The sequence below is a fragment of the Neovison vison genome, chromosome X (genome assembly GCF_020171115.1).
Source record: "Neovison vison isolate M4711 chromosome X, ASM_NN_V1, whole genome shotgun sequence".
In the NCBI taxonomy this organism is placed as follows: domain Eukaryota; kingdom Metazoa; phylum Chordata; class Mammalia; order Carnivora; family Mustelidae; genus Neogale; species Neogale vison.
Genome location: NC_058105.1, coordinates 103,299,632 through 103,314,297, shown reverse-complemented (window position 1 = coordinate 103,314,297; position 14,666 = coordinate 103,299,632). Strand labels below are relative to the sequence as shown.

Here is a 14,666-nt window from a genome sequence, read left to right as displayed (position 1 = left end):
TCTTGTGGAAAACTAGTAGCATAATATAGATTGAGAAACAGGATACACAAAGCTGCTTCTGATGTCTTTCTATTAAGAATGCACAACAATTTCATGCCAATGGTCCTTCTACGTCCAAAAGGTGTGGAACCTAAGGTTCATAGCTGTTTCTTATGTTTTGCTCCATTTGAAATACACAGGCAAAACCAATGATATAAATGAGGCCTTATAAGACCTGACATCCCCATGCCTAATCTAGCAGAACCTCGACATCAGTGATACAGTCAGATGAATCAAAAGGTCCCTCCAATGCCCATGTCAATGTCAGATTTAGTAGAAGCTCCCCGCTTGGCATGCCCGCTGGAGTGCTTGGCGGTCCTGGCATGTCACCTAACTGGCTGGTGCTTCCTACTAGGCCCTGCACCAGTCCTGACTGATGTGTGAGTGTGCAAACATTACCAGCATTCAGGAGCCAGATGGCCCACATACCAAGCATAGCAGCCAGACAAAACACAGGCAGATTCAGCACACTTTGGAGAGTTCTATTTTTGGTGATTCCTCCCAACACTAACGTACCTGTATTTACTTGATTCCATCCCAAATGAACTGACAACAATGTCTTCCTGCATCATTGCAGTGCCACATCTGGAGTAAAGGAGGAAATTCTTTTCTCCTTTCCATTTAGTATGAAACAGTCTTCTATGATCAACACGACCCTATTCTGCTATTTGTGGAGGCTGTCCTCTTCTAAGTGACAGCTGAAACAAGTCCTTGCTGCTTCTCTGGTATAAAGGAGTCATTTACTTCTATCAGCACGCTTAAGGGGATTCTTTAATTAGCAATAATCGCGCCTCGGATAAACCTCATTGGCTACGATACTGCCACTGGGGATTCTTTAAAACCGAAGCCATAACTCGAAGGAAGAAGTGTCTAGGAGAGGGTCTACTCTTCTAGTCCTGTATGAAGAACTCCTGCATGTGTCAGCCAGGCAAGAAAAGCAATTTACTGATAAAACACCACAGAATCACATGTATTATTCCTCATACCAAGAACTTCAAGTCAGTTCACATTGGTTTTCTCTCCTTACATATGTAAGACACTGTTCATAGGCATGCTCCGGTGCATGTGTAATCATAGAGAAATGGAGAGATTTCAAATAGAACTGCTGTGATAAGAAAAAGTCAAAGGTACAAATAAAAAATGAAAAAAAAAAACCTAGTACTTCTCAGTATTAATTACTTATGAGTTCAAAGCAATGTGATAACAACCCACATTCTTCCTTTAATCTGATTTAGACACACACATGTGTTTTGGATTCTAAACTAAGATGAGCAGCTGTCCCAAAAAACCCAAAATAAAACCCTCAAAAGCACCAGTTCAAGATCTGGATATATGATGAAAGATGGGAGACCTTTTCAAAGAAGACTGGGGAATTTCTTTACCATATTTAAGTCTAAATTGAAAAAAAAAAAAACAACTTAGTATATTTGACAAAAATAGTAAACTCTTTTCCCTATCATATCCATTTTGAATATATCACTGAAGGCTGTCAGGTCAGCCACATTACTCAGATGTTCCCTCTGGGATAAGCTAATTCTAGAATCCCTTTATAGTTTGGATACTCAGCTTGAGATCATGATGTCCTCATAGAGGCTAGATTGCAAACATGTAAAAGGAAAACTCATGGCTTACTGAAGTGTGTGTACTACACAAAGTGTGTACTGTGACTGTGTATGTGTTGAGAATTTTAATTACTCCCATAAGGGAAAGCAAATATTCCTCTTTCATAGTTCATCTTAGCCAATAGTTTTGGCTTGCTTGGATGTCAAAAACTGCTTTTTGCAATAAAATCAGTGTTGCAACAATAGTAAATTTCACATGGAACTATGTTTAAACTGATCATCTAAAATTTAAACAAAAATAGTTGTTAAAGATCAAAGATAATCTGCATGAACAGAACACACTTGGTACCATAAAATGTAGCTTACACCAAATGGTTAGATATTAAGAAATTTTAATGCAACCTCTGCTGTAATTCAAGAAGAAACTAATGAAGAAGAATTTAAAAAAAAGTATAGTGGAGCCAAATGTCATTGCAGAAAACAACATATACTAAGGTAGGTATCATAAAGTTTTACTTCTACAGTTTTGAAAGAAGCTAAAAACTCGTGTGTGACTCTCCAGCTCATGAGTAATGTGGTCATTTCAAACTTATGGCAATAAAAACTTTATAGCGCCCCAGTTTGGAACATATGTCAAACAGAGAAAAAAGTAAAAATCAAAATGAAATGTGACAAAACACTGTAAAACACCTCTCATCGGACACCACTAATCTGTTTGGTCTGAGAATCAACAGCCACTTCTATTTTGGAATTTCTATCTCAAAATCATGTAGCAACTTGAAGAACCACTGTGAATAACATCAAAGTAATGAGAAAAAAATGAGTTGCTTTACTCATGATGGTGTTAACCATCATGATATGGGCTTCAGAAAATGTCACTGTTGTTGCAAAATTAAGAAGAGAAACATAATTACTGCAGTTAAATATTAATGTCTGACCTTGACACATAAAGAATGAAGACAAATCATTTTCTTTACCAAATGATTTTTATAGAGTATAGTAATTATAGAGAAAATGGCATGTGTTTATCATGAGAGCTCAATGTTTTCAAATGATGTAATTATATTATAAATGAGCGTTATTTTTGTTATCACTGAATTGTTGTTATTAGTTCTTGAAGGAGGCCATATTTTTCTACTTTGATTTTTGCCTGAAGAAACTACCTTGTGTAAATAGTGTCTGATTAGACTTTAGTTTATTAGTATTAATCAGTTGTATTTTGCCACTTGGACAACTTGCATAACTTTGGCGCTGTTCTAATTCTCACTCCATTTTTTTAGCTGTAGGGAAAGAATCTAATTAATTGTATCATTAATAGTTGTCTAATTTTTAGCTCTTCTATTTCATAGCCTAGAGGTCTCATACTGTATAAAAATAAGAAAAGCTATCATCAACTAATATATATTTGTTTTTATATTAACTGAGTAACTGCAATGTTACTATGCACAGTGATCTAACTCCTTGATTGATAAGCGCGATGCTACACATGGAATTGTCAAAATGCCAGATGAAAACTACTGATCTTATATTTTATTTTAAAGCACTGACTAAATTGTTTGGGGATTTCTTTGCCTATGGGACAGACTTAAGAGATTTTGAGGCAGTTCATTTCCATCCAAACAAACATTAGGTGATTTTAAATGTCCTCTTATGCTTAGCTGGACTACACCAACTCTGAAAAAAAAACCACACTTTTTTTTCTACTGAAATAATGATAGAAAAAAAATAACTAAAAAGTTCTAAGTGACACACTTTTGTCAAGAGAGTGGAGTTTATCCATCATTGATAAAATCATATTTTGGGTTAATCTGAAAATGACTCTATTGTTTCCTCCAAATCCCTTTCCCTTCAAGAGAGTACAGGAGTTAACTGTCATTTGAAAATGTTAATCTGAGGGGCACCTGGGTGGCTCAGTCAGTTAAGTGTCTGCCTTCTGCTCAGGTTATGATCCCAGGGTCCTGGGATCAGGCTCCCTGCTCAGCAGAGAGCCTGCTTCTCTCTCCCTCTGCTGCTCCCTCTGCTTGTGCTCTCTCTGTCAAATAAACGAATAATCTTAAAAAAAAGTTAATCCAAAATAATGAGAGTAACTTAGGAAAAGTTATTAAATGGTTTGTTTTAACATTTTTGGATATTATAATAATACACCATCAATTATAAACATCATTAGCTTTAGAGAATAAACCCCCAGTCACTTCACATGAGATGATTCATAATCACAACCATGTGAACTGTGATCCAATAACACCACTGAGATCCACATTCAGCACTATATAGTATATGCCTATGACCTACAGAGATCTGTACTGTGCATACCTATAGCAAAGGCATTCAACCAGCACAACCCCAAGCTGAAACTGTCTAAAAAGTGTTCATATAAGATTTGTATCTAACAAAGACAAACCTTATGTCCCTGTTCATGGCACCCACAACAGTAATGGTAACAGATGGAAAACAAGAATATACATCATGATCCTTAAGAAAGGCTTTAGACTAGAAGAGGTGAGAACAAGGTATCCTGCATTTTATCCGGCAACTGTAAATTGAAACCATTTTGGAGACTGTGTACCATGATGATACTACCCCTTAATTTGTTAAAATTCATTTCCATCTAACTATAATCATAATTAGAAAAATACAAAGGTATACATATATTATACTTATTTTCTTCTCTCTTTTCAAAAAATTACAACTTAATGTAAATGTGTTTTGCTTTGCAAATTGTTTCTGTGGCACTGTAATTTTTGTCAAATATTTCAGTTTAAATTCCATAGTTTTATTTAGAAAAACTCAAAAATCTGTGTTCAATTCAAAAGTATACTAATTTTCTGGGTGCCTGGGTGGCTCAGTGGGTTAAACCGCTGCCTTCGGCTCAGGTCATGATCTCAGCGTCCTGGGATCGAGTCCCGCATCGGGCTCTCTGCTCAGCAGGGAGCCTGCTTCCCTCTCTCTCTCTCTGCCTCCCTCTCTGTCTACTTGTGATCTCTGTCAAATAAATAAATAAAATCTTTAAAAAAAAGTATACTAATTTTCTTTAAACACTGAAGTGCAAATGGTTATTTTAAAATAAAATCAATATGTGCCAAATAATTTCACATGCAGGTACTTTTTACAGGCTGAAATTTGTATTGATAAAAAGAGCTAACCAGCAATGTCCACTAGAGCTTTCCGTGATGAAGAAAATGTTCTATACCTGCATTGTCCAATGAGATGGCCATTGAAAACACATGGCTACTATATGCTTCTAATGTGGTTAGTGCAAGGGAGGGACCACAACTTTTAGTTTCACTTTTGTTTTTCCTTTTGTTAAAAAGATTTATTTGCAAAAGAGTCTGAGAGGGAACAAGAGAGCACAAGCTGAGGGAGCAGCAGAAGGAGAGAGAGGAGCAGACTCCTTGTTGAGCAGGGAGCTCAACATGGGCCTCAATCCCAGGACCCTAGGATAATGACCTGAGCTGAAGACAGACACTTAACTGACTGAGCCACCCAGGATCCCCTATTTACACTAATTTAAATTTAAATTGTCATATGTGTCTAGTGGCTACTGAATCTGGCAGCAAAAGTTTAGAGATTAATTATGACTAAATATACACATTTATCCATCATAACATATATTATGTACACATGTACCATTACACAAAAACCCCATGAGTGGATGCAATCTTACTGCTATCTAAAAACCCAAACCATAACTTTTCTTATTAAAATATACCACACATTATTGCTTCATTTTGGTGAATGTGAGGAACTCACAAATTTATTAAGATAATTTTAACCAACAGTATCTTCCATACCAAATGCAATTACTTAGCCATTTCTGCAAAACCACAGAATTTTTCCTTCATACTTAACTAGAAAAACAACTTAATCCTCTGCTTTAATTTGCCATTTCACAGCTTGCAATTGCTTCATTCATTTTTTTTTTCCTTCTTCTTGGTATATTTTGCAAGACTACTGTGCTAGTATATAGTTCGTGTTCTGTCATTCTTTTGAAATTCAAAATGATTTTTTTACTGCTAAATATATTTATTTACATTAAAGTAAATTCAAACTTTATAATTTGGGAAAAACAATCACAGGGTTTGGAATGATTCCATCTACCTTTTTTCTTTGCGTTTTTGTAAGATTTATTTGAGATACAGAGAGAGTGAGCAAGGATAAGTTGCAGAGAGCAATAAGGATAGGGAGAGAAATCCTCAAGCAGATTTCCCGTTGAGTACAGAGCCCGATACAGGGTTCAATCCCATAACCCTGAGATCCTGACCTGAGCTGAAATCAAGAGCCCGATGCTTGACCAATGCTTGACCAGGTACCCCATCGATTACCTTTTTTCAATAGTAATGACTATTTAAGATATATCTGTGATCTGATAGAAGCCTAATTTATCTAAGTATTTGTTATCTAAGCACCAATAATAGCAATGGATTGGCCAAAGTGTTTGTAGTTTAATTTATGCAAGACAAACAAATCTTAGAGATCCATTAGACAGCACAGTGCATATAGTTAGCAATACTGTAATTTATACTTAAAAATTTGTTATAAGGGTAGATCTTTTGATAAATATTCTCAGCAAAAAAAAAGAAAGCGAAAGGAAACTTTTGGAGTGATGTTAAGTTTATGCTATTGTAATTGTATATGGTGACAGTTCCATGGTTGTATATGTACTTTACACACATCAAGATACATATATTAAATATTATAGCTTTTCTGCATGTCAATCTTGCCTCAATTAATAAAATTTTTTAACAAAATGCCAAACACTGGGAAGTAAGACAACATGCTACCTTCAAAGCCAATGGTAATAAAAGGAGCATTGGTAGATCTTCCTTGTACCTGGAAATGATGTATGACTCAGACTTGCTCACATAAAAGTTTACATGTCTAATTTAAAGTATTCTGAATGTGTAATAGACTTCCCTCTGGTCATTTCTAAGGATAAAGATTTATGCTATCATTTTGAAGAACACATCCTGAGTCTGATAATTCTAAAAATTTTACCTTTTCTAACTCTCCTCAGGTGAGAATTACAGAATAATAATCTAAGAAAGTAAAATGTGTACTGAATCTAGTATGTCTTCTTTTCTTTTAAATTTTTTTCCTCCAATACTGGTTATATTTTATATTACATTGCAGTAAAGAAAAAAAAAAGTACCGAATTTTACTGAGAATGACTTGTTTCACTGAATATAGGACCCATGCATTGTAGCTAAAGATTGCCCCTTTGGTAACATTCCCATTTTAACCATAAATATTCTGATTTATATCTAATATTGAGAAAAATGAGAGAATAAATTCTTGGACTGATATGTTTATGAAACCAAGAGAAGAGAGCAACAGTTTTCAAGTCAAAAACCTACATTTAGGATGTGACCTCGTGAGTAAGTAGTTCTGGCAAATAATCTGGACAGGTGCTTTTCAATGTAAATGTCAAGATATTAAGGGGTTGTGAAATCCATTTATATGCCATGCTAGCTATTAATTTAAAAAATCAAACAGAATGGAATAAATATTATTATAGTGTGGCCACATATGGTAAGGATACCTTTCTTAGGATTTTTTTTCAGGAGACAGAGAGAGAGGGAAAGAGAGAGAAAGAGATGAACTCTGGAGGCCTGAAAGCTTTAAAAAGAATCCCAACCTGTTGAATTATTGAACCTTGTATGAATTATTTATTCTGTGCTTTGTTTTTCTCATATTTATAATGGGGATAATAATAGTGTCTACCTCAAAATGTTGCTTTAGAAAATAAATGAGATAACCCATGCAAATCCATTATATTACTGTCTCCTTACACTTAATAAATGCTCATCCTAAGTATTACATTTCTGTACTGTGACCCTTGAGTTATTTCAGTTTTTAGGCCCAATATCGAGCCTAAAGTGAAGTTTTTTCTTTGTTTTTAACTTGAATTTTATGAAAATCTCTGTGTTTTAAATAATGCACATATGAACTTTATCTAAAATTCCTAGTTGTATAACTTTGATAACAGGCACATTTTTAATAGAACAAACATTTTGGGGCTGCAAGCCTTCATCGTCTATTTTTCCTAATATGAATTCCTCTATTGTTGAAATGTCACTGATGATTGGGATTGGTCCTTCCCTGGTCCTAACATGTCTGTCACTATATTCATTAGAAACAAGATGGGTTGTTTTGGCCCCTGGAAGGCAAGGAATTCATTTCATGTGATTTTTTAAATGTAATATTCAATATCTTTGGTGGGGACTAGCCTTTACATTGCAACCGATGAAGACTGTGACCCTATACTCTGAGACAGGCCAAATGAAATAAGATCTATTAATAAAGACTTGAACAGTTGGTTTAACAATAGTGTTGGCTATGTTTGGTAATAGCTTAGACTTTCTAAATCATTCAACCCTTGAAAGATATTAGGTACAATATAATAAATTCTTGAAAGAGCTTCAGCATTCCTAGAATCACGTTTTAAATTTTAAGGCTAATTACCTCAAATTAACACAGTTTTGAGTATAACTTAACAGTGGCCTTTTATTCATTAAATTACTAACTATGGCTATCTTTGTTAGATTTAAATTGAATTAGATTAAACTGTGACACAGTGATTTTCTAGCTTCTTATATGGTCAATGCAAACAGTTATATTTAATGGAAGTAAAGCCAAAATTAAAATGTTAAATATAAGATTCAATTGCAAGGTCATTATATTTTTTCAAAGTAATAAAAACATGGTACTTCACCCACTGTAAAATTACAGGCTAATGACTCAGTCCTATAGAGTGGCTCTCAAATCTTGTTCAATGTACCCACACTGATTTAAGCAATGATAAAGTATCATTTCAAAGATTAAATAATGACGAAGCGTGTAAATCACACTTGAAGTGGTGCCACCAAATAAAAGTTTTTTAAAGCTTTCAGTAGAAATCTTCAGATAAAATGATGAGAAAAATTGTTCAATCAAAGGGGAAGGTAATCATTTATAATTGTAAAAGGATGAAATATTTTTGAATCTTGTGGTTTTTTTTTAAAAGATTCATTTATTTATTTATTAGCAAGATAGCACAGGGAAGGACAGAGGGAGAGAATGTCAAGCAGACTCCACACTGAGTGCAGAGCCCAAGGTCATGCTCAATCTCACTATCCTGTGATCATGACCCGAGCCAAAATCAAGACAGTCACTCAACCAACTGAGCCTCTCAGGCACCCTGAATCTTGTTAGTTTAGAAAACTAATCCAATAAACATTTAAATATCTTGTGAGGGTTTAACATCTTCAAGTTTAACATTTACTGTAATATTTTAATAGTTTTCCAAGGCATCAAATTACAGTTTTGAAAGGACTATAAATAAAAATATGAAAATAGGACACCTGGGTGGCTCAGTCAGTTAAAGACTTAAGTGTCTGCCATTGGCTCAGGTCATGATCTCAGGGTCCTGGGATGGAGCCTGCCTCAGGCTCCCTGCTCAGCACTAAGCCTGCTTCTCCCTCTCTCTGCTCTTCCTTCCAGATAATGCTCTTTCTCTCTCTTTCTCTCTTTCTCTCGCTCTCTAGCTCTGTTCTCTCTCTCCCAATTAAATAAAATATTAAAAAAAGAAAGAAAATAGTTTAGACTGCTCAGCCAACTCATTTAATGGATGTTTATTCAACAAATAGAGAGGAGAAAAATTACCTGATAAACCTGATTACTATGAACAAATAGCTTTTGTAAAGGTTTTTCTTAAATTTACCTAATTTGGACCAACCACATTCTGATTTTGATTACTTTAAGATATCTAACTACTTACTTTACAACATCACTGTTGACTTTTCTTAGAAATGGTGACTTATGTCAACACAGTGCTAAAATCAAGAGAATGCCTGAAAAAATGTTATATAACCCTTTCAAAATGAGTACTACAAAAATTGTATTCTAAAATGGCTAACTGGGGCACCTGGGTGGCTCAGTTTGTTAAAGCCTCTGCCTTCGGCTCAGGTCATGATCCCAGGGTCCTGGGATCGAGCCCTGCATCGGGCTCTGTGCTCAGTGGGGAGCCTGCTTCCCCCCCCCTCTCTCTGCCTGCCTCTGCCTACTTGTGATCTCTGTCAAATAAATAAAATCTGAAAAAAATAAAATGGCTAATTATATTGTAAATTATTTTCAAAGAAATATTTTGATATCTAAAAGAAAGCAAAGATAGGGGCACCTGGGTGGTTCAGTTCATCAAGCATCTGCGTTTGGTTCAGGTCATGATCCCAGGGTCCTGAGATTAAGTCCCTTGTTGGGCTTCCTGCTCAGTGGGGCTTCTGCTTCTCCTTCTCCCTCAGCCCCTCCCCAAGCTTATGCTTTATCTAAAATAAATAAAATCTTTAAAAATAAGTAAAAATAAAAATAAAAGAAGCGAAGTTAAGCTATCTTCTTTCTCTTCATTTTTAAGAATGAAGCTGTCTTTTTTCTTTTCTTTCTCTTCATTCTTCTTTCTCTTCATTTCAATAAACCTCTTTATTGAGGTTTAACTGACAAAATTATAAGATATTTAAAGCATACATTGTGATAACTTGACAAATGTACACCTTGTGTTGCCTCTTTCTAAAAAAGGAAATCTATTGAGAAAAAAAGCATCCATTTCTAAAAAATTCACATTTAATGAGGAAATGAGAAGTCTTCATTTAGCATTGATAAGTGAAATCTTTTTTTAAAGATTTTATTTATTTGTTTGACAGAGAGAGATCATAAGTAGGCAGAGCAGCAGGCAGGGAGAGGGGGAAGCAGGCTCCCTGCTGAGCAGAGAGCCTGGCACAGGGCTCCATCCCAGGACCCTGGAATCATGACCTGAGCCAAAGGTACACACTTAACGACTGAGACACCCAGGAACCCCAGAAATTTTTAAATTACATAAGAGGTCCGCACTATATTTCTATGGACAGTGTTGCCAACTTCTCTGGGTTTCATCTTTTTATTTCAATACATCCACCATTCACTTCCTCATTCATTGATCTTGAAGCAATATTTATTGTGAATCTACTGTGTGCCAGGTACTCTTCTAATAATTTCCTACTGATAAGATAAAGGATGGGGATAATGGGGAGCAGAATATGCCACTCCAAAATATGCCTTTTTGTCATAAGAATTGTTTTGAGCTGAAGACATTTAAGACATGAAAGATGCAGGAAAAGCTTTCTACCTCCCCACTTAATGGCCTAAAAGAATTTAAATAGGGGGAATGTATCAGGAAGCAAGTTACTACCAGAGATAACTTTTCACCTCAGAGACTTATCTACATGGTAGGGCAATGATTTTTTACCAAACATTTCCTCTTTGGACTTTTCTGAGAACTGTCTTCCTCCCTTTTGAATCTGCAGACTCCTACCCCATTCCTTAGCTCAGGATAGCATATAAATCTCAGCTGTCCAGTTGCCTTTGAGTTTTGCAGGGGAGGAAAACTTTTCCCTTTTTCCCTTCTAGGTTCTTTTGTTGGCCTAATAATTAAATTGATATAAGATTAATAGCCCCCCAAAATTTAATATATTATAGTTATATATATTTATTTATAAATATATATTGTATTTATAGTATATTATATTTATGGGAACGCCTTAAAAAAAAATGAGACTGGAAGAAGTGGCCAAAGCAGACAGCTTTGCCTTTTAGACAAGGAAAGAACACATTTCTGAGGAATTAACAAGACAAAGGGCTGTGGGCTTGGGGTAGCAAATTAGAGAAGTTAACAAGATCTGTTTATATAGCCCTCTCAGCATTGAATTCACCTGTGGTAGTAAGGATGCCTTCTATTTTCCTATCCAGGGAGAGTAACTTTCACGTGGGAGATTTATTTCCTGATTCCAGGGAGACAAAGGAGGGTCAGAGTGCCCTTCCTGTACCAACTGTTTCTTAAATAATTTGAATTCAAAATAACCAATTGCCAAATTGGCATATTTTGGGGTGACATATTCTCTTCCCCTTCAATCTGTTATCTTTGTGGGGTTCCAGTGTATATAAATGAAATTAAGTCTTTTTTTCCTGTTAATTTGTCTTTTTATTTGAGGGGTGGTGTCAGCCAAGAACCATGAAGGAAATAGGAACATTATTTTTCCTTCCCTACATGAGCATATAACTCCATGATAAAAATGGGGTGGTGGTTGATGAGGGAACAGAAAACAAGCTGAGGACAAAGCACAAGCTGACACTCTGCACCCCCTCTCCCCAACCCAAGATGGTATATATGTGACATTCCTCAGGCACTCCTGGCTGCCCTAAACCTTAGGAAAGGAAAAACAAATAGGTAACGTACAAAGATCACAATCCTGCAAGACAGGAGCCTCCCTCAGTTTACAAATGTCTTAGCAATCTATAAGAATAAAGCATTTCTATCAATAACCTAGGTTCTAGAAGGAAATATAGATACAATTATACAGGGACATTTGTCATTATACAATCTGCAGCCCATTGACAGATACTTGAAGTGAGTAGAGTGTAAGTTCCTCCAGGATTCTCCCAACTATCTTAATGTTAATGCCTTGCTATAGGGAAAAACAACTTTAACTTGACAATGGCAAGGCATCTGGTTTCCTATGAGTCTTCCTTTTGAAACCTCCCTTTTCCATACTTTCCCCAATCCCATAGTATATCATCTGCCCCCTCACAATCCTGGCACAACAGCTCTTTCTGCCTACTGGTCCTGTCCCCGTGCTTTAATAAAGCTACCATTTTGCATCAAAGACATCTCAAGAATTCTTTATCGGTCTTTGGCTCCATACCTTACCCCACGAAACCTCACCTATATTCCAAAACCCCATCAGTGAGTACCGGATATAGGAACTGAATTATATGGCAAGAGATTTTTGTGCTCAGATTGTGCTGGGTCCTGTCTATTAGGAAGAATGAGCATACAGTTATGAAATGTTAAAAGACTCCTGTGTCTCTTTCTTCTGACTTCAAAGGCTATGACATTTTGGTAATGCTTGTGAATTGTCCAGGGCTTATTATGACTGTGGCGATAATTCCAAAACAGGGACACTCAGCTTCAGGAACAGTTTAAGGCTGACTACTTGCACTTAATGCTGAAAAAGATTTGCTTTTTCCAAACTTTTGAAAATACTGAAAACTACTCATAAATAATCTGAGCTACTTCCCATTAGACATCCAAATTCTCATTTTTTTTCTTTTTTAGAGAATATGGAGATGGCTCCTTTGCAAGTTCCTTGCATTGTATAGGACTCTATCAGAGATTATCTTTCTTGTGTTTGACTAGTTCTTTCCTATGTAACATTAATTCCACGTGTATGTAAGACCTAATTAGAAAATCCTGGTCATTAAAAATGAATTCCAGCAAAATGAAAGAAAGCCTTCTAATAACAAATATGAAGCCAAAACAATCTTGAAAGAGAAGAACAAAACTGTAGGTCTCATGATCCCAGATTTTAAGATATACTACAAAGCTGTAGTCATCAGACAGTATGATACTGGCACAAAAATAAACATACAGATCAGTGGAACAGAATAGAGAGCCTAGAAATAAACCCACATTATTAGTAGTAGTAGTATTAGTATTAGTATTACTAGTAGTAGTAGTAGCAGACTCCACTCCCAGTGTGGAGCCCAACACAGGGCTTGAATTCATGACCCTGAGAATAAGACCTGAGCTGAGATCAAGAGTTGGACACTTACCCAACTGAGCCACCCAGGCACCCCAAACCAACAGATATATAGTCAATTATCTTCGACAAAGGAGGCAGGAATATGCAGTGAAAAAAGACAATTTCTTCAACAAATGGTGTTGGGAAAACTGGACAGCTACATGCAAAAGAATGAAACTGGACCACTTCCTAATGCCATATACAAAAATAAACTCAAAATGGATGAAAGCCCTAAATGTGAGATCTAGAACCATAAAAATCCTAGAAGGGAGCACAGGCAGTAATTTCTCTGACATCAGCCATAGCAGCATCTTTCTAGATATGTCTCCTGAGACAAGGGAAACAAAAGCATAAGTAAACTATTGGGACTACATCAAGATAAAAAGTTTCTACGCAGTAAAGAAAACAATGAACAAAACTAAAAGACGACTTAAGGAATAGAAAAGATATTTGCAAATGACATATTGATAAAGTGTTAGTATCTAAAATACATAAAGAATTTACACAACTCAACACTAAAAAAGGGAAAAAAAACATAACAAATAATTCAGTTACAAAATGAGTAGAAGAAATGAACAGACATTTTTCCAAAGACACCCAGATGGCTAATAGACACAGGAAAAGATGCTTAACAAAACTCTTCATCAGAGAAATACAAATCAAAACCACAATGAGATATCATCTCACATTTGTAAGAATGGCTAAAATCGACAACACAAGAAACAACGAGTATTGGTGAGAAATTTGAGAAAAAGGAACCTTTGTGCATTATTGGTACGAATGCAAATTGGTGCACCCACTGTGGAAAACAGTATGGAGGGTCTTCAAAAAATTGAAAATAGAACTGCCATATAATTCAGTAATTCCACTACAGAGTGTTCACTCAAAGAATGCAAAAACACTAATGTGAAAAGACATATACATCCTTATGTTTATTGTACCATTATTTACAATATCAAATTATGGAAGCAGTCTTATTGGTAAATGAATGGATAAAGAACATGTGGTGAATATATTCAATGGAATAGTACTCAGCTATAAAAAAGAATAAAATCTTGCCATTGTCAACAACATGGATGGATCTAGAGGATATAATACTAAGTAAAATGTGCCAGAAGGAAAATACAATATGGTTTCACTCATAAATGGAATTTAAGAAACAAAACAAATGAACATAGGAAAAAAGAGACAAACAAAAGCCAGACCCTTAAATACAGAGAACAGACTGATAGTTACCAGAGGGAAGGGAAGCAGGGGGAATGGGTGGAATACACAACGGGATTAAGAAAAGATACATGAGAAAGGCATGACATATTTAATTTTCTACTTTGGCTGAAAACCCAAATTCTCTTGATTCTTTTCATGGGAATTTTTTTCCCTGATATTTTAGCCACTGTTTTTCCTACCTTACTTAATCTGAGGTTCCTCAACACTTCTTTATTTCTATTTTTAATCTTTATTCTTTATGTTTTTAAAAAAA

At 35.5% G+C, this 14,666-nt stretch overlaps 1 protein-coding gene and 1 pseudogene across 7 annotated transcripts in view; both read right to left on the bottom strand.

The window, feature by feature from the left end:
* DMD (dystrophin) overlaps positions 1 to 14,666 on the bottom strand; it is a 1,990,807-nt gene that overhangs the window by 1,876,765 nt on the left and 99,376 nt on the right. The window lies entirely within an intron of this gene.
* Positions 713 to 871, bottom strand: LOC122897764 (annotated as a pseudogene).